Below are 19,162 nucleotides of genomic sequence, written 5' to 3'. Positions count from 1 at the left end.
TATAAACATTCTATTTACTCTTAAAAATTATGCATATTCTACAGTTAGGTATAGTGTTAAAAAGTGTTAATAGTATTATTCAATCTAACAAATGTTTCAGACCAACTTTATGCTGCTTATAATAGACACTTCTTAAATATATATAGAGATTAAAAGTAAAAGGACAGAAAATTGATTTTTTTCCTGTTTGTTCTATTAACTCCTGAGAGAGGTGTTAAACTCTCATTATGATTATGGATTATTGCTTAAGATTATTTCTCCCTTTAGTTCCTTCACTTTTTGCTTTATATGTTTCTAAGCCATATTATTACATGCATCCACAATACAGAAGTGTTATATTAGTTTGATGGCAGTGCTTTTGCCCTCAGAGTCTACTTTGATTAATATAGTTCTTATAACTTTCCTTTGGCTCATGTTTGCATGGTATATCATTTTTAAAAATCCTATTACTCTCAAACATTTTGTATCCTTAATTTAAAGCATGTCTCTTAAAAACAGCAAAATTAAATTTTATTGTGTATCTAGTTTGTCAGTCTGTCTTTTAATCAGATCATTTAGTCTGTTTGTCTTCAGTGAAACCTACTGAGTTTCAATCTACCATCTTACTGTCTGATTTCTCTTTTTCCCACCTATTCCTATTCATTTCTCTCTCCTTTCTTGCCTTACTTTCATTTAAATATTTTAAAACTTTTTCATTTTTTTCTTTTTTTCTATTGGCTTGTTAGTTATATATTTTTTTAGTATTTTTTTTTCTGTCTTAGGAAGGGTAGAAAATTCATGTTTGACTTATTAAAGACTAATACAAATTAGTACTTTTACCATTTTCTGAACAATACAAGAACCTTAGAATACTTTAGTTCTACTTACACCCCTCCCAAACCTATATGCTACTATTTCCATGTATGTTGAATACCTCCAAGAACATAGATAATAGTAAAATATAGTGAAATCAATAAGAAGTGATAAATCTTGAACCTTTAATATTTTTATTTTTAAATTTTAAATATTTATTCAATTATAAGTTTATGTAATTTATTTTTAATAGTGGTTGTATTTAACAACCAGCTTGCAAAATTCCTAAACATTTAATAATTATCTCTTGTGGGCCAATATGAGCTAGCTTAAGTACACCACTGACTGGGCTCATGTCTTAGTGTGGTAGCCAAGTATAATAAAGATAATCCTTGGAATTACAAACCTCTCAACATCCAAACATGGATATTTATGATCCTTAAACAATAAAACCACCATGTTTTGTCAAGTTCAACAAACGGTGGCACACTTTTACTGAAGACCTAGATGAAGGCATTGAGAATGAGTTTGTAAATGTGCACCAGTGAAGTACCTGGATGGTGGAAATGTTACTTAACGGTGTGCTACTGCGTATTTCTTCCAAACAATGTTCAGTGGTGGTCATGTTGTAGCTTGAAATTGGGCATGTTGGACTACTTAATTCATGGGGGTATTGACTATATATCAGGGCATAATTTATTGTTTTGATGTCTAGATCTAAGAAAATAATCAAGATAATTGCCAACTGAACTTAACAGTATCTCCTGTCTGTAGCATTATATCATGAATAGCACAAAAAACTGTGAAAATATTCTTCTAATATTCAAAAACAATTATCTGACTTAGCAAAAAAAAATCACTCTTACCATTGATAAATGAGTGATGTGTTGTTTTACTCTTAATGTAAAATAAAATATCAGCATTCATGTTGGAACTATTCTCGTTGGTCAATTGCAACCATAGGTTTTCTACAGATGAGAAATGCAAAAATTAATGAATGAATCAGCTATATGGAAATCATGATAAAGAGTAGTGTATATTTTATTTTTACTTGTAAATTATATACTAATACTCTATATCCATAAAATTTATAATGAACTATGTATAAGATAGAGATATCCATGCAATATTTTTCCTGGAGAGCTAGTTGTTAAACACTGGTCGGCACACCACTGATCCAACGCCTCCAAAACTGCAGTAAAAAGCACTGTTATTGTAGCTACCAACTTCCTTAAGAATCCTAGGATGAAAGTTAACAGATGTTTCTGACTTAAATACAGCAATTGCTTCCTTATACGTTTCTTTTATACAATACGGTTTTCCTGGAACCTGGACTAGTTGTCCCCTTATTATCTCTGTCAAAACTACCAAGACCTCAAGGTTTTCATAATATTTTTACAGTTTTTTAACATAGTATTAAGTTTTCTGCTTATTCAAAATACAAAATAGATAATTCCTCTCCTTTTGCCTAAAAGATTTGTGTTCCTGTGTCATCATCTTTTAAGCTTTAATTCCCAGAGTTCTTCTGAAAGATTTGGGGTGTGGGAGCATCTCACTGTCCCCATGGGAAGACTTTTTTTTGTGACCCTACTTGAAAGTGAGAAGGAGCATCTGACAATAACTTTAAGTCCATTGCTACCTACCGGGGTGTTGACGCTCTTTCTTGCTCAATTCCCAGAACTCAGGATATCTTAACAATAAAATCTAATATTTTAAATTAAAAAAAAAAAATTCTTTTCCCGCCTAGGAAATCCTCTGTACTGTGTAATAATGGTGACCATTTAATGAGTGCTCATTGTATCAGATGCTGCATTTTGCACTTTCAACTTCCTGAATAACCTCCTTAGCTAGTTTTCATCATTATCCTCATTTTAGAAATGAAAAAACTGAGATTTAAAATGGAAACGTCCAACGTTTCAAGTGGACAGACAGAGACTGGAACCCAAGTTCATCTGGTGCCATAACCACTATATTATTCTGTGACTTGTCCACGGGTCTGTGCTGTTTCTCCTTTGTTTCTCAAGTAACCTAACTGACCTCCGCTTCCCCTTTTGATTGTCAGAATTTAGTCAGTATCCCTTGAAATTTAAAGTCTGAGGTCGCAGCCATTGTGTTATTGTGACATGAATGTGTGAACGATTCAAAAATGTTTTTTGAAAAAGAAGAAACTTGAACCTGTGAATAAACTCTTCCCTTTTCCTTACCCCACGTGAACACGATCACCATGCCTAGACTGCATGCCTAGCTAGTTCTTAAACCTGTCCCTTGTCTGGCACCAGCTGTCCTTGATGCAGGCCCCCAGTCCTCAGTTGGTAACTGGAGCCTCCTGATTGGTTCTACCCTTTGGGTCTTCACCTCTCCAGCCCAGCCTCACCATGACCCAACAATGAGCATTTGAAAACAAAAATAGGACCATTTCGGTTTCTCACATAAATTCCTTTAGTGGCTCCGTTGCCTTTAGGACGTGATTCCTTTACTTAGTGGAGGTCTCCAGCCTCCTCTATTGCCTCACCTGCTTCCACTTTCCCATAGGCATCTGAAATTCCAGCCATGGACTCTTTGCGGGTCCCACACTCTGCCATCCTTTCTTATGTCTGTGCTTTTCCATGGGTCCCCCTGCCCAGAATGCTCTTTTCCTATCTCCAATTTCTTCCCTCATCTGCACTCCCATCTGTCTTTCAGGTATGAGTCTGATTAGCCTCATCTGATTAGATGCTCTTTCCCTCTGCTCCCATAGCACCCTGTGTATGCTTTCTCATACTCCATGGCTTTTCTGAGCTGTATAGATGTGGGGGAACAGATCATCTGTGAGCTTCCTGAGGGCAGGGACTGTAGCCCATCATAGGACTTGACACTTTGGAGGCACTCCATACACTCCTGTTGGATGAATGAGAGCTGACGGATTTGCCTGTTGAATCATCTGCCCTCCACTCCATTACAATTTTGCCTTTCTTTTCTCCTCTGAGGTAAAATGTTGTGTGGAAGAAAATGGACGTTTGTGATAACTACATTATGTAAATCCAGCAGAAAGGAAAATTTGAAGAGATTACAGATGCAGCTGTGCTAGGAAAAAGTGCTAGCTGAGAACTTGGGCCGGTCAGTTCACCTCTCTGGACTGTGGTTTCTAGTAGAATGGGAAGTTGGATGCCATGATTGCTAAGGTTCTTTCAGTTCTATAAATACCAACTTTACAGTCACACTTGATAACCCTTTGTATTATAATTTATTTTTGTTATATATTGTGCAAAGAGATAGAATTTACCAAAAGATCTGGGATCTGATTATTTTCTAATCATGATAGCTAGTACAAATTTCATTTGAAGCATATAGGAATAAAGTGACATTTATTGAGTCTTTCTTTTAAAAGCTTATCTAGTCTTCCTTCAAATTGTTAAACAAATGACATGTTAACATAAATCAGTAGACTTTTATTTTAAGATACCCTAACATGTCAAAATATATACATCAAAATGAATGCAAAGTAATTCAATGAAGATACTTTGGGAGACTGCCTTCACTTAAAATATTTTTGGAACTTTTTGTTCAGAATTATTCTCAAGCACTTGTGCATTCTTTTTCCTAACATTGGCAAATCTGTGTCTTCGTAGGACAGATTTTGAACAAAGTGGGTGATTGAACTGTATTATTGTTTTGTTTATTAGTTTACTTACTCTGCCTAGGAAAGTAATATATACTCATTTGGAAAGCACAGAATAAAAAAGGAAATTAGCACAGTCTATATTCCAGTGAAACATTAACCAGTCCTTGGAAGAAAACACTAAAAATGATAGGGTTTTAGAGCCTGAAGGTGATAGAAGGTTTAGAGGGCTAGTCCAATACAAAAAAATCTTTTCTCCGACTCCTTCATCAGTGCCTTGGGATGGAGTTTGTCTATCAGGAAGTCTGGATGCCTGAATTCATTTAAGGAAGCCAAGTCCCCTCATCCTATCTTTTCATTTATCTTGGACTTCAGGTCCCTTTTTCCCCCCTCCTCATAGGGGAAAGTAGAAACTAAAGATGTCCCTTAATTTAACTGGAGTATTATTTTGGTATATATTTTTTTAATTTAAAAAATATCTCACATGTATATTTTATTTAAGACAAATTGAAGTCCTCCTGTGTATGCTTCTTTTACTTAGTATTACATGAGTACATTGCCATTCATTAAACATTTTTTAAAACATGACTTTTAATCGTTACATGTTATTCCATCATATGTATCCATACTGTATTGACCATTTCCCTATAGTCTTTTTAATGTAGCATATGGATGTAGCTATTTGGTTCTACCCTCAGTGATAAAAATATTACAATTAAAATATATTTGTCAGTTTGAAAAGTTAAACTGGTTTTTTCAAAGTGGAATTTTTATTATTAGTGAAGTTGAAATTTTTCACGTATTCTCTGTCTACTTAAATGTTCTTTTGCCTCAGATTATGCTTTGTTTCATAGAAATATTGCCACCCAAACTTTCTTTTCATTTGTGTTTTCTGGATACATTTTGCCCTTCCTTTATTTTAGATTTGTGAGTCTTTTGGTTTTAGGCCTGTCTTATAAACAGCTTATAATTGGATGTTGAGAATCTATGTCTTTGTTGGGGATGTTTAATCCATTCACATTTATTGTTATATTTGACAGATTCCGTAATCAAAATCACAGACTTGGTGATTTTGTTATATGAATTCTTATTTTTGCTTTTTTTCCCCCTAGTGATTTAAAAGAAACACATCTAGTTTTTATTCTGTTATTGCTAATTTTGTGGTTTTTAAAACTAAAATTGGTTTGTCTGTTTGACTCAAATTAGCTCTGAAAGTTCATCTAAAAGGAGGCGTTCAAAAGAAGTCCTGAGCAAGGGAGCATTATTGGAATAACTATCTTTCCTCCCAAGTAGACTACGCTGAAGGGCAAAACTCATTGAATTTCAGGCGTTGATACTTTAATGTAAAAAAAAGTAGTGTTTTACAGTATGGTCAGCTTAATGAGCCTTTCTCCACTAATTTGATCCTTTGATTACTTCAAGACTAACTTAAAATAAAGATAATAATAAAAAACTCTTTATGTAGGCCCCCTTTCTCTGGTATGCACTCTGCCTTCTTTGTTATCCTTTACTATGTCTTTCATGTAAAGGGTGGAGGGCAACATGGTGAGGGCAGCATGGTATGGCAGAAACAGCTCTGAATTGTTAGATCCTGGATAAGTCACTTTCTTTCTGGGCTTCAGTTCCACACCTGGAAGTGTAAGAGATTGGAACACCTACTCTCTGAGGTCACTTCTAGTTTTGGCTTTTAATAATTAAACAGTTTATTTAGCACTATTTACATAGCTTCAGTACAAGGCCCTACATAGAGTGAGAAGCACAAAACCACTCTATGTTAGAAAAGGAAAGGAAAGGAAAGACCTAAGCTAATAAAAGATTCTGTATCTTGATCCATGTGGTGGTTACATCATGTATAGTACGTAAAAATTCATTGGGTTATACTTTTAAGATGAGGGTACTTTAACCACTTTATCGGTGTATTTTATACCTCAATACATAAGAATTAAAAAAAAGAAAGGGAAGAAAATAAAAACTGTCAAGATGTTTAAAGGTTGTGATTATGAGGCAGGATGATGTAATGGAGAATCCACAGGAAGTAAATAGTGAGTTTGAATCCTGACAACATCACATATTAGCCTTGGAATCTTGTGCACATTGTTTAACCTTTGAGACTCAGTTTCCTTAGTGAAAATAAATTTGTAGATTTATGAGTCAGTCAGGGGTATTGAATGAGTTATAAGGCACATAAAGCACCCGACATGTAGTAGGTGATCAATACATATTTTTCAAAAAGGGCAGTAAGAGAATATAAAACAAACATATGACAGATTCAAAGAACTATAAGACTTTACATCATTCTTTTGAAATCACTCTAAAATAGATAAAAACCCAAAAAGCCCAGTGTTAGAGACTATGAAGAAAAAGCGAGGTTCATATTTTTCTGGTGACATTGGTAATACCTCTTTTGGAGAGCCACCTGGCAATTTATAATAAAAATTACCCAGCTGATTATGGTCTTTAAACTGTTCATCTCATTTTTCAAATTGCAGCCTGAGGAAATAGCTCAAAAAGGAAAAACAAATGTATTTATTCAAAAATACTTGACTGGATTATAATAACGTATGGAAACAACTAGCTGAAAGATCACTAATTAAACCATTTAACAAAACAATGGAATATCACTCCATTTAAAATGACAGATATATGGACTAAGTAGATATATGGAGAATTTGGGCAAAAAAGTAGAAAATAGTGTGCACATAGTTAACACAACCATGTAAAAACTATGTTTGTGCAATGATGAAGGCTGGACGTGATTTTTGTAAATCTTTGATTTTATGTGGGAAAAGGTTGATCTGTATCTTAATTTTTGGTTTATTATACAGTAGTCCCTACTTATCTGCGGGGATACTCTCCAAGGCCTTGAGTGCATGCCTAAAACCGTGGATACTACTGAACGCTATATATATATTGTTTTTTTCCTATGCGTACGAGGTGTGACAATTAAGTTCGTGAACTTGTTGCAATGATGTTGCTAACATTGTTTGATATGAGAGGCATTATTCATTATGAATTTGTACCAACTGGACAAACACAGTTAACCAAGTTGACTATTTGGAAGTGTTTAAAAGGCTGCATGAAAAAGTTAGATGACCTGAACTTTTCACCAACAATTCATGGCTCTTGCATCACAACAATGCATCAGCTTGCATGACGCTGTCTGTGAGGGAGTTTTTAGCCAGTAAACAAATAATTGTATTGGAACACCCTCCCTACTCACCTGATCTGGCCCCCAATGTCTTCTTTCTTTACCCGAAGATAAAGGAAATATTGAAAGGAAGACATTTTGATGGCATTCAGGACATCAAGGGTAATATGATAACAACTCTGATGGCCATTCCAGAAAAAGAGTTCCAAAATTGCTTTGAAGGGCGAACTAGGCACTGGTGTTGGTTCATGGCTTCCCGAGGGGAGTGCTTTGAAAATGACTGTAGTGATATTCAGCAATGAGGTATGTAGCACTTTTTCTAGGATTCGTGAACTTAATTGTCCAACTATGCATACCTATGATAAAATTTAATTTATAAATGAGGCACGGTAAGAGATTAGCAACAATAACTCATAATAAAACAGAACAGTTATAACAATATACTGTAATAAAAGTTATGTGAATAGCTTTGGGGCCATTATTAAGTAAAATAAAGGTTACTTGAACACAAGCACTGCGATACCATGACATTTGACCTGATAACTGAGATGGCAAAGAGTGACCAAGGGGGCTGGGGAGCATATACAGTGTGGAGATGCTGGACAAAAGGGATGTTCATGTCCTGGGTGGGATGGAGCAGGACAGTTTGAGATTTCATCATACTACTCAGAATGGCCCACAATTTATAAATTGTTTATTTCTGGAATTTTCCATTTAGTATTTTCAGACTGAGGTTGACTGACTGTGGGAAACTGACACTGAGGAAAGTGAAATCTCAGATAAGGGGAAACTACTGTAGTATAATGATTGCTAAATCAGTCAATAAAAAAAAAGTAAAAAGAAAGTATGTTCTGAGATAGAACAGGGTATCTATGGAATAATGTATAAAATACAGAATAAAAATTGTAGAGCAGATATATAGATAGAGTTATAGAAAAATAGACATTATATTCTTTATGTATATTTTTAAGAGTTTGCCTCAGCAATGTATTGTGGAAGTAGTTATCACACTTGAGAAATGCTTATCCCAGAAATAATTAAGTTAGCTAAAACCCCAAAATATGAAGATGAAAATTCATGAGAGAAGTTGTTCTTAAAGATATCAAGTTCCCTGTCAGCTACATTTTTTTTTTCCAGCTGCTTTTTCTTCTTTTCTTTTGTGATAAAAGAGAATGTTTTATAGATGCGGAAATGGTTTCCAATTGCCTTACTTAGTTGCTCTTTTTTTTATGTCTCCCCAAAGGGTCACAAAATCTATCATTTAAAAAGAGAAAATGATGTGTTTTTCGTACAAAGAGAGAATAGCCACTTTAGAGAACCAATAGGAATGGAAATAAATGGAGTCTGTCACCTATCGCCACAACATACTAAATACTTTGGATCACCTCAAGTCAGAAGCTTCACAGGGAAAACAGAATGAGCTCATTCTTGCTGGGTAGGGGGTATATTCTTTTCATCACCTGAAAGCCCAAACCTCCTCTGTAGTGTTTTTGAAGTGAAAAAGATTTTCAGCGTGCCTGAGAGAACATGGCGACTCCTGGTTAAAGACTTTCCTTCTTTGCCTTGGGTCTTCCTTTAGGGTTGGCCTTTGGGAACTGAGTACTCTTTGGGAAATAATGAAGGAATTTGCTAGGTGTGGGAGGCATCCTGGTATTTCAGGGGATGGAGGAAGCTTTGTATCTGAAATGTGTTTGGTATCATGGAAAATTTTTGACCCAAGTTACAAAATGTAAGGAGTACTCCCCAAAAGTAGACTGGCAGAATCACAGAGCTTGAAGGAGTCTTAGAATTTGACTAATCTAAACCCTTAATTTTACCAAAGAGGACACAGACTCAGGAGAAATGGCTAGCCCAAGTTGACAGTTACGGGCAAAACCAAGTCTGTTGGTTTTGGGCCATTATTGTTCCCTCTCCACCTTGCTGCAGTTCCCCCTACCTTCCACCATCACTTCATTACTGACCTTTTCTGCTGCTACCGTGCAAAAGCTTAGACTTCAGGCTTAGAAATGTAGCTGTTTGATGCACAGTTTCTTTAAGCCGTCAGAAATGCGAGTCAGCAAACCACGATCAACAGCATCGTTACAGGATCCAGTTTGTCTAGCAGAGGGAGTGAAATTTCATTTCAGGAGCTTGGCCTGGGTTCATATCCCAAACCCACCACTGGGATGGTGGATGATATTAAGCAAGTTATTTAATGGCTTTGAATTTCGATATCATCATCTGTAAAATGGAGGATCATAGTAGTACCCATCTCTTAGGTTTTTTAGGTGAGGATTAAATGGGATAATCCATTAGCTTGGGGCCTACTTCATAGTAAATCCTCAATAAATGTTAGCTATTGTTGTTACTACTCTGAGAGTAGTTGGAACTATTTATGTCAAAAATCTTAAGGAAACAGAAAAAAATATTTTTGGTAAGAGAGAGATAGGTATTGTCTAGGCATAGCCCTTGGGTGCTCAGATAGACTTTTCTGGGACTGTAAAACCTCCTGAACTTCCAAAAATCAGAAATCTTTCTTCAGTAGTCTAGTGTAGCTTATTGTTTCTGTAGCTTTTCATCCAACGAGTATCTTAATTACTCCCAAATTTTAACTGCTCTTTATTTAAAGTTTTTCCCGATTTTTGTCTCTGTACTCAATCATTTTTATAGTTTTACTGAGGTATAACTGATATATAATAAACTTAGTATACAATTTGATTAGTTTTGCTATACACATGAAACCATCACGAAAATCAATATAATGAACATATATATATCACCAGGAAATTTTTCATGTGTCCTTTGTAATCCTGCCATCCTACCCCTTTTGGTCCCTTCTGACCCCTCCCAACTCTCCATCCCCATTCCTAGGCAAACACTGATCTGTTGAAATTTTATATAAATGGAATCATACAGCATGTTTCCTATTTGTCTGGCTTTTTTCACTCAGCATAATTATCATCCATGTTGATATGTGTACAAACAGTTCATTTCTTTTTATTGCCTAATATTCCAATAATTTTTTCTTTGTTCACTCTTTACCCTATCTTGCTTAACTGGGGTGAAAACAAATTTTAAATGTTTAAAAATATTTATTGATGAAATATGTTTCCTATTTTTTTCCCCATTTTATTGTTATTCAGTAGACATAGTAAATAGCATACAGCAATTGTAGGTTACTTGAGAATAACTCCCATTTACATTCTGTAAGCATATTTTTTAAATGGTGTCTATAAGCAGTATTACTATTTATTTGAATGTTGAGAATAAAATGTTCTCTTGTCTCCTTGGCTCTCAGTATAAAGAAAGCATCCTTCCATTGGCTTAACCCAATGAGTTAACTTAATAAATTCAATAATATAAATATTTACACATAATTTTCATTTCATGGTGAAATATTTATTCTGTTAATGTTACAGTCTTTTTTGAAAATGTGGACAGTATGTTCTCAATTTCCTCTCAGCTGGAGCATAACATGAAATAAACTAAAAAATTGATACAACAAAAATAATGCATTTGCAAGATAATGAGAGAGCATTTGGGAGGCAAGTCCATTTTTGTAATGACTTTTTGCCAACATCAGAGTACCTCTCAACTGTTGACATTCTTGCATCTGGGAAGGAAGAAGATGAAAATTCCCATTCAAAATGTCCGTTCAAGTTTGGTGAAAGATTTAATTTCTTCATCTATCACAATGTCACCAGCCCTATGAATACTATAGATCAAGCCTCAGTGCCAGAAGTGTGGAGACTTGGCAGTGTAGAGAGTAGCATTTAGCCAGAGGGAATCATAAAGCCAGAGAAAACAAATGTTACCCATTCTGCATCTGAAAGTTGTGTTCTGGGCAGTTGTCCTGAGTGCACTCTGCCTGAGAAGCTTGGGAATACAGGAATTTAAAAACTGAGCCCGTAATTGAGATGTATATACTGACCTTAAAAATTCTACAAGGATTCTAATAACAGATAGATTTTTATGGAGAACAGTAAAAAGTTAAGTGCAGTTTCTGCACTGGAAGGTAACTTGGAGATGATCAGGTCCACATTTCTATGTTGCAGTGACTTTCCCAAGGTCAAACAATAAGTCACTGGCAGAACTGGGACTAGACCTGGAATTTATAAACCACATACTCATGCCCTCTCCATGTTGCTACTTCTGTTCTGTTGGAGCTGGTCTGTTAGTGTGCAGGGTGTTGAAATGCATGATTTGTTCTTGTTGAGCTGCTTCATGTAAGGGTCCCTGTTGCCTGGGACATTGTATCCTTGATGAGCTATTCTTCTTGAGCATTGTGTCTTCTTTGGGTGAGTTTACTTTACTGAATGGAGAATTGTGCTTACCTGACTCTACCAGCCAGCTATGTGTCAGAAAGGCCAGAACTAGAGGTAACACTTGCTTTATGTACAAACCCATGGTTTTGATTATCAAATTACCTGTTATCAACTACTTGGTAAAATCTTTCTCAGGAAGGCCATAACTTTAATTCTTATAAGAGCTTGTATGTGTTTAACTTTCCTTTCCCTAGTTTTACCATCTAAGTCTAAATGTTATCTTGCATATTTATCATTTGTCTGTGCAGCGTGTTGCCATCTGTAACATATCTTCTTATACACAGGAATTCTCAGTGGGGGTGGGGAAGCAATAGATAAAGATCAACCTCTTTCACTGAAATCACTGATTTAGTCCAATCAACCCCTTTATTTTTCAGATTTGGAAACAGAAACTCAAAAATTATAGACTTGTCTAAAGTCTTGTAGTAATGCAGTTAAGATGATGTCTTAGTCAGCTCGGGCTGCTATAAAAAACACCATAGACAGGGTGGCTTATCAACAACAGAAATCCATTTCTCACAGTTCTGGAGACTGAAAGTCCAAGATCATGGTGTCAGTGTTGTCAGGTTCTGGTGAGGGCCCTCTTCTGGGTTGTGGACAGCTGACTTCTCTTTGTATCCTCACATGGTAAAAAAAAGAGCCATCTAGCTTTCTGGCCTCTTTTTATAAGGGCACTAATCCCACTCATGAGGACTCCACCATCATGACCTAATTACCCCACCGCCCAAACTTACCACCTCCAGACACCATCACATTGGGTTTAGAGTTTCAACATATGAATTTTGAGGGGACACAATCAGTCCATAACAGACGAAAACCCAGTCTCTAGTTCTGCACACAATTAAGTTGAACAGATCTCCCTGAAACACTGTTCATGTCTCATTGGCATCTGTGATGATATCTAACATGTGTCAAGCAGCTGCAATATCTAAGAGGGGCAGGTTTGGCCCAGAAGAATTTATTGGAACAGGGTGTCTCATAAAATGAACAATTGCATGTGAGGGAAACTGTGACACTGCAGACTGTGTGCTGGAACATAGCTCTCTTTTATGGAGGTACATCAACCATATGTCTGCATCTTAACCGATTTATGAGAAAGATTGTGTTATTGGTCTTACAACTAATGGCAAAAAGAGAATTTAGTTTCTTTCCAAGAGACTAGATATAACTCTGATCCTCTCCAATCCAAATTAGACTCTTTCTTTATGTTCTAGCAGCACATTATTTGTAGCTCTAGTTAGCATGTGAGTCATTTCATTCTTCATCATGTTAGTGATTCCATGTTGATAATGTGAAAATGGCTCAAACAGGGACCTCACAATCATCCTCTGCCTGGGTTGGGAGGCACTTGCTAAATCTTTGGAGTATAAGGAAAATAAAGAGGTTGCCAAAAAATATATATATACATATATATAAATTTTAAGGAAAAAACTGTATCAAAATTGTAATACAATGAATGACACTAGCACTCATTTGATGAACGCCATCTTTTGAGTGAACCTCATACTACACATTGCTACCATAATTCAATTCAACTTCGAAAAGTAATACACAGATAACATCTCTTAAAATGTGTACATTTTTTGGCAACCCTGATATTATGTAATACTTTTTAATATGATAATAAACCCATACATTTTAAAAGAGACTTCAAATAGTTTAGCAATAAAATTTTGTTCATAGTCTTGGTAGTTCTGCTAATAGTATCTGAGATTATCCCCATTTATCAGAGTGAGAAATTGAAGTGAAGAAAATAATAGTGACCTTCACAGGAAGGATTATGAATAAGAAAGAGAAATCTTTTTAGTCTGCTTCCGTACACACAAGACCAGGAAACAGATATCCTGTTTTTCATTTCACGGAATAACAGAGAACAACATTTTGGGGGAAGAACTCATGACTTTGAAAAGTCAGCTGTATCCTAAAACATACTATTTTCAGTAAAATTATTAAATGGGGAAGGAATGTGGTCAAGAATATAGTAACATGAGATATGGAATGTGGAGCATCCAAGGGCACTTTCTTTTCTGAAACATATTCTTGAGAAAGATAGTTCTAAAAGTTGGTTGCATCGTTCCTGACCCTATCCCTGGTCTGCCTCCCAGTGCTATAACAGAGAGGGCTCTATTGATTTATACAAATAAAAACATTACCATCAAGATTTAAAAAGGTATACATTATTATCCGCAAAAAAAATCTCACTAGGCATCTTTTGTCGGCAGACATATCTAGTCTCTTGTTGCTTTTCGTTTGTTATTTTAGGCACACTGATGATGAAAGGGCTTTTTAGCTTTCCCTTCTTATTTTTCACATTTCAGGAATCAATGCATCATATAGTCTACATCAGGGGTGTCCAAACTTTTTTCAACGTTTTTCACCAAGGGCCATATGCGGTAAAATACACAAACAGCTGGGCCACTCACTCGAGGTGAAGTACGTATTGCCTCACCTGGTTTATTTAAGTAAACTAAATATGTTTTTGGAATTTTCTATGGGCCAATAAAAAATGGCCCGCGGGCCGCAGTTTGCACACCCCTGGTCTAGATGGACTAAAGATTTAAGGATTTACATTTGTGAAGGTGAGGAAGCCTTGCAACTTAAGGCGCATGAATGGGTATTGTCATACCATTGGACCAGTTGTGTTTTTGAAGTTCCTTGGAAATGAAAATACTGGGAACTTTCACTTATTACTTGTACATTAAATAGAATGGGTTCCTAGATTGTTAAAATAGTATTGATCTCAGTGTCCTGATTTTCAACTGCTCTTTTCAAAAGTTGATTTTTAGTAGTCTTCTTTTAGCACAATAAAAATCTGACAATAAAAATTGTAGCTGCTAAGGAGACAAAGGAGTACTGCTAATTGTAGTATGTCAAATTCTTATTATTGTGGGTGGGGTGGGGCAGGCTTCCCAACCTTTAGAATCTCAACTGGGATATTTCCAAAACCCAAGTATATGATTTTCCACGAACGCTCTCCCAGACACTCTCATGCACATCTTGCTTTCTCTTGCCCACTTGTTACCATAACTAAAACCCTTGTTACCATAACTAAAACCCATGAAGCCACCACAGAAGCTCCTCCAATAGTCCTCAGTTTCTATGCCAAACAATCGAGAACACACTGAGCATCAATCAGATGACAGGAGAGGGGACCTCAGACCTGGATACAAGTATTTAGACTGAGGAATATCATTGAGAACTATTTTCTAGGTTGGGCAAAGCAAAGTACTGTATCTGCTTCATGTACCTGGAGTTTCTTTCCTAGATTTAGCTTTTATTTTTAGCACATTCTTATTGCCTATTTCTTTGATACTCAGGAAGATTTATCCAAGAATGTGTTTTGTCATTGTGATTTCTTACGAAGCATGAAGGATTCAGAAGAGTGGGGAGGGTCTATGTTAGTGTTTGCTCCAATGACAGCCTTTGGATGCTGATGGCATCACTGCCAGGTTACCACTTTACTGCAGCTGTTCCTGCCTCTGCTAGAGAAGTACACACGAGGACTAGTACTTGCAGATAAGGCACTGTTGCATAATAGAAAAAGCAAAGGCTTGCTTTCCTTTTCCTTTTTAGAGCTTCACTTTTGAAGTCAGAAAAATCCTGGCTTTACCATGTACTAGTTGGGGAGGTTTCTTAACACCTTTGAACCTCATTTTCCTCACCCGTAAAATGGGAATATTAGTGCACATATCTATAGCAATGTCATGAGGATTAAATGGGTTCATATGCAATGCAGCTAGCACAGCATATGGCATGTTGTGGGTGTGTAGTTGAGCTTCCTTCCCTTTCTGCTAATGGGAGATGTGTCCAGTTGAACACACCCACTTCTCCTTAGCATACCTGTGGTTCACATTCAGTGATTTTCCATGATGCTAATTCCCCTTCCACAGTGATCTTGAAGGGAGTCTTGTCAGTGGTTCTGCCTTCCTGTCTCTTTCCTTTTCCATTACTAGCTTCAGATGACTACCTTCTTGGGGAACATGATGTTTGTAACTGCTAAGGAGACAATGTACTTCTCAGAGCCAAGTATCAGAGTTTTAATGAGTTCTTTACCAGGAAAAGAGGGAGGTGCTGAGCCATCCTATGGCTCTTAAACCTGCAATTTGGCATTGCTAGGACCAGACACTTAAAGGCTGGATGAATGTGGATTACTGTGTGTTGATGAAAAAACTGAACATTTCTCTTCAAGTTGCTGAAGAGAGAAGAACAAATTAGATTATTAATGACCATGTAGAGGTATGAACTGACAGTCTACTTAGTTTCATTATTAAAACAAGTGTGGTTTTCAGTGATGTAGATTTCCCTCCTTTTTATTTAGATCGCAAAGAATATTCATTAAGGATATCAGTAAAGACTACATCAGAAATTTAGCCTCAAAAAACTGCCCCTTGCATGCTAAAAGACAAAGGAAAAAATTGGAGTGGTGGAGAATGAGAATGTGAGATTGGAAGCCAAATTATAAACTCATTTCAACTCATGGCCTGCAGGCTCTAGAGTAACATTATTTGTTGTCAAGGATGGAAAACAACTCACATTCGGGTCCAAGTGATTATTCCACTTTGGCATTGCTGCCTTTCTGCCAACTGCAATTCCATTTAGACATAGATTAATTAGCCAGGCAGAGACGGAAGTGCGTGGTGAGAGCAAAGCCAACAGAAGCAGGGCTGCAGCCCCAACTTGCAGTAGAGGGCAGGCCGTGGAGGCTGAGAGAATCGATTGGCCCAACACACTTTCACATTAAACTCACAGTAAAGTGGTAATAACAGTGTGGATAAAAATGGACTCTAAACTTCCATAGTAATACACCTCACACTTCAACTGACTGTAATATCAATGCCTCTAAGCAAACCTTTAAATTGAGGTGGAGGAAAACACAAAAAACGGGGCAGGTCTGCCTTAGTCACCAGCAGGCTTTTTCCCATAGAGAAAGGGGGCTGGTGGTCACAGACCTGAGCAGCTTATGTCTTTCCTTTGGCCGTGTGTCACCATTCTGCACCTTTTTTGTTCCTGCATGTAAAGCAGGAACAATCACATTGTTTATTTTTTGCTATTACTTGAATGATAAAGACAGATGAGATAAAATCATGAAAACTCTTGGGAAAGACAACTCTGCATTAATTAATTGAAGGTAGCATTATTAACATTTATTTAACAGGAGGGATTTGTCCCTTTCCAGGATATTTTCCTTGTCTTTGCTTCCAGCCTCTTGTGCTTGCACCTCTTTTCCATCTGCTTTTATCTTCTTTGACACATCTGTGTCTTCCAGTGGAATTCCTTCAAGGTAGGGATGGTGTGGGGCGCGTGGCTGAACACTGCCTGTCTCACTCTGCTGGGAAGACCGCGAGGGGACGCGCGGCCGGGGCAGGCGGGGCAGGGGCAGCTGTCCCGTGGGGGCCCGGCGTGCACGCCCACCCTGCTGCGAGCTCGCGCTCCTCACCCGCCTGCGGCTGCGGGGGCAGCAGTGGCCGCGCTCGGGACCAGGCCGGGCGGGGCAGCTCTGCGGGTCGGACGCGCATCCCGGGGACCTGGGCTTTCCTGCCAGCCTCCAACCCTTTTGAAACGTGTGGACCCTTTCCTTCCCTCCGGGAGAACTTCCAGAAGGATTTGCTATTTTAAAACATTTCATTCCATAGAACCATTAAAAAAAAAAAAAAGGAAAGTGGTGGCGCCGAGCACAGTCCATTCAGAGGGGGGCAGCACTTTTAGTCTTGACCCCAACCTGGCAGCCCAGTGGCTTCAGTGCTGCTCCAGCCCAGAAACCCAGCAGAGAGTTAGGACGCAGCGTGTGGGCAGTAGGCACGTTTCTTTCTTGCGAGGTTTGCTTTTTCTTTTCTTCTTCTTTTCGGTTCTTTATCAAGTGAATGTGACTGCTTTGCTTTAACATGCACTTCTACATGGCTTTTACCATTTTTTTTTTAAAACCTTGATTATGTTTTATTTTAAAGAAATATTTTGTATTTTACCCATTAAAATCAGTAGGGGAAAATACCATTCTGCGTTTTGGGGCAATACTTTGTATGAATTGTATTTTATATCCTAAATGATTAAAAATGTTATAATTTTGTAATATCACCTACATTTAAGACATGGAACTTCATCGGGGCTACCTCCTATTTTTATTTTATTTTATTGTATTTTATTTTTATATTTTAGATTCCTTTCCATTTCAAGGAGAGAAGCCAAGGTATTTTTACCCAGAGGAGGAATGATGTAGTTGCATCCATAACCTTCTTTTCTGATACTTCCAGGTAAGTGAGCCTGTTAAGCATAAATTACTCATGAAACAAACCTTTGTTTGGTCACAATTGTATTTAATATTCTGGCTGTGTCTGAAATGTGTTAAGTTTCATTTTACTTTAAATAGTTTGATTAATAACAAATTATTTTTTAAAGATAGGAATACTTTTTCAAAGTAATACAATTACTTGATCGCCTTGAATCCTTTTATTCACTTTGTAAAACCTATAATCTACATTTAACTTGACCAACTTCTTCAGAATTTATCTCCTCTCAAAGTGGAAATGACTTAAACCAATAATGTCGTTAGAGAAATGACATGTTTCTTTTAAAAATCTGTTTACATGAATTGGAGCATTTGTTCTCTTTTTGGAAGTTGTGACAGAACATTAAGTTTCTCAAATATTTGGCCCGAAATCAGATGGGCACCATAATTTTTACCATTCTACAAAATAATTATTTTAATAAAATAATTAATTATTTTAAAATAAAATAATTATTAATAAGAAATTGAAGGATGATCTTGCTTTCTAACTTATAACATCTTAGGGGTATATTTTCTAAAATGCTTGGAAAATAGTACCCCAATGGATCATATGGTAGTTTTATTCTGGGAACAAATGTAAATCTCTGGAACATTGTTTTAGTTCTGCTCTTGTAACCAGTAATTTTTAGTTTCTCTGCAATAAGATATTTTATTACATCTGGTAAGACTAAACTTAAAAAGAAAACAAACCTTAGGGACATCATTAATGTTGAAATGCAACAGTATGAAATGGAAAGTTGTATATATGGTTTCTATCTTCAGCAGAGTGAATCTTTTTTAGTTTTCTTTAAAAATTAGTCAACACACATAAAAATGAAAATAAGTAAGCTGTGTTTAGCACATGCATACCTTCGAGAAACTCCCTTCACCCTTCCTCTTCATTTAACGTATTTCTATAGAGATTTTGTATTTTTTTTGTTTGTTTTTCCTTTTGTTGTACTGATTAAGATAAAAGAGTGGAAGTCCAAACATTTGATTTTGTATTAATGAACTATTTTGTACTAAAACAGTAGAATATGAGGAGTTTAAAAGGGATT

The 19,162-nt window shown here is 36.5% G+C and overlaps 1 protein-coding gene across 11 annotated transcripts in view; it reads left to right on the top strand.

The window, feature by feature from the left end:
- Positions 1 to 19,162, top strand: part of CSGALNACT1 (chondroitin sulfate N-acetylgalactosaminyltransferase 1) — a 298,778-nt gene that overhangs the window by 125,005 nt on the left and 154,611 nt on the right. For 7 of the 11 annotated variants that reach the window (XM_019742117.2, XM_074329587.1, XM_074329583.1 and 4 more), the window contains exon 2: positions 17,996 to 18,090. The exons of 1 other annotated variant lie outside the window; for it this stretch is intronic. The gene's annotated coding sequence lies outside the window, so the exon portion shown is untranslated. Of the gene's footprint in view, positions 1 to 17,292; positions 17,659 to 17,995; positions 18,091 to 19,162 lie in introns of those variants that run through there. 3 more of the 11 variants (XM_019742116.2, XM_019742119.2, XM_074329584.1) reach the window with 2 other exon arrangements.

Source organism: Rhinolophus sinicus, linkage group LG04, assembly GCF_036562045.2.
Source record: "Rhinolophus sinicus isolate RSC01 linkage group LG04, ASM3656204v1, whole genome shotgun sequence".
Classification (NCBI taxonomy): domain Eukaryota; kingdom Metazoa; phylum Chordata; class Mammalia; order Chiroptera; family Rhinolophidae; genus Rhinolophus; species Rhinolophus sinicus.
The sequence above is the reverse complement of the archived record's forward strand: the minus strand, read 5'-3'. Positions and strand labels throughout refer to the sequence as shown.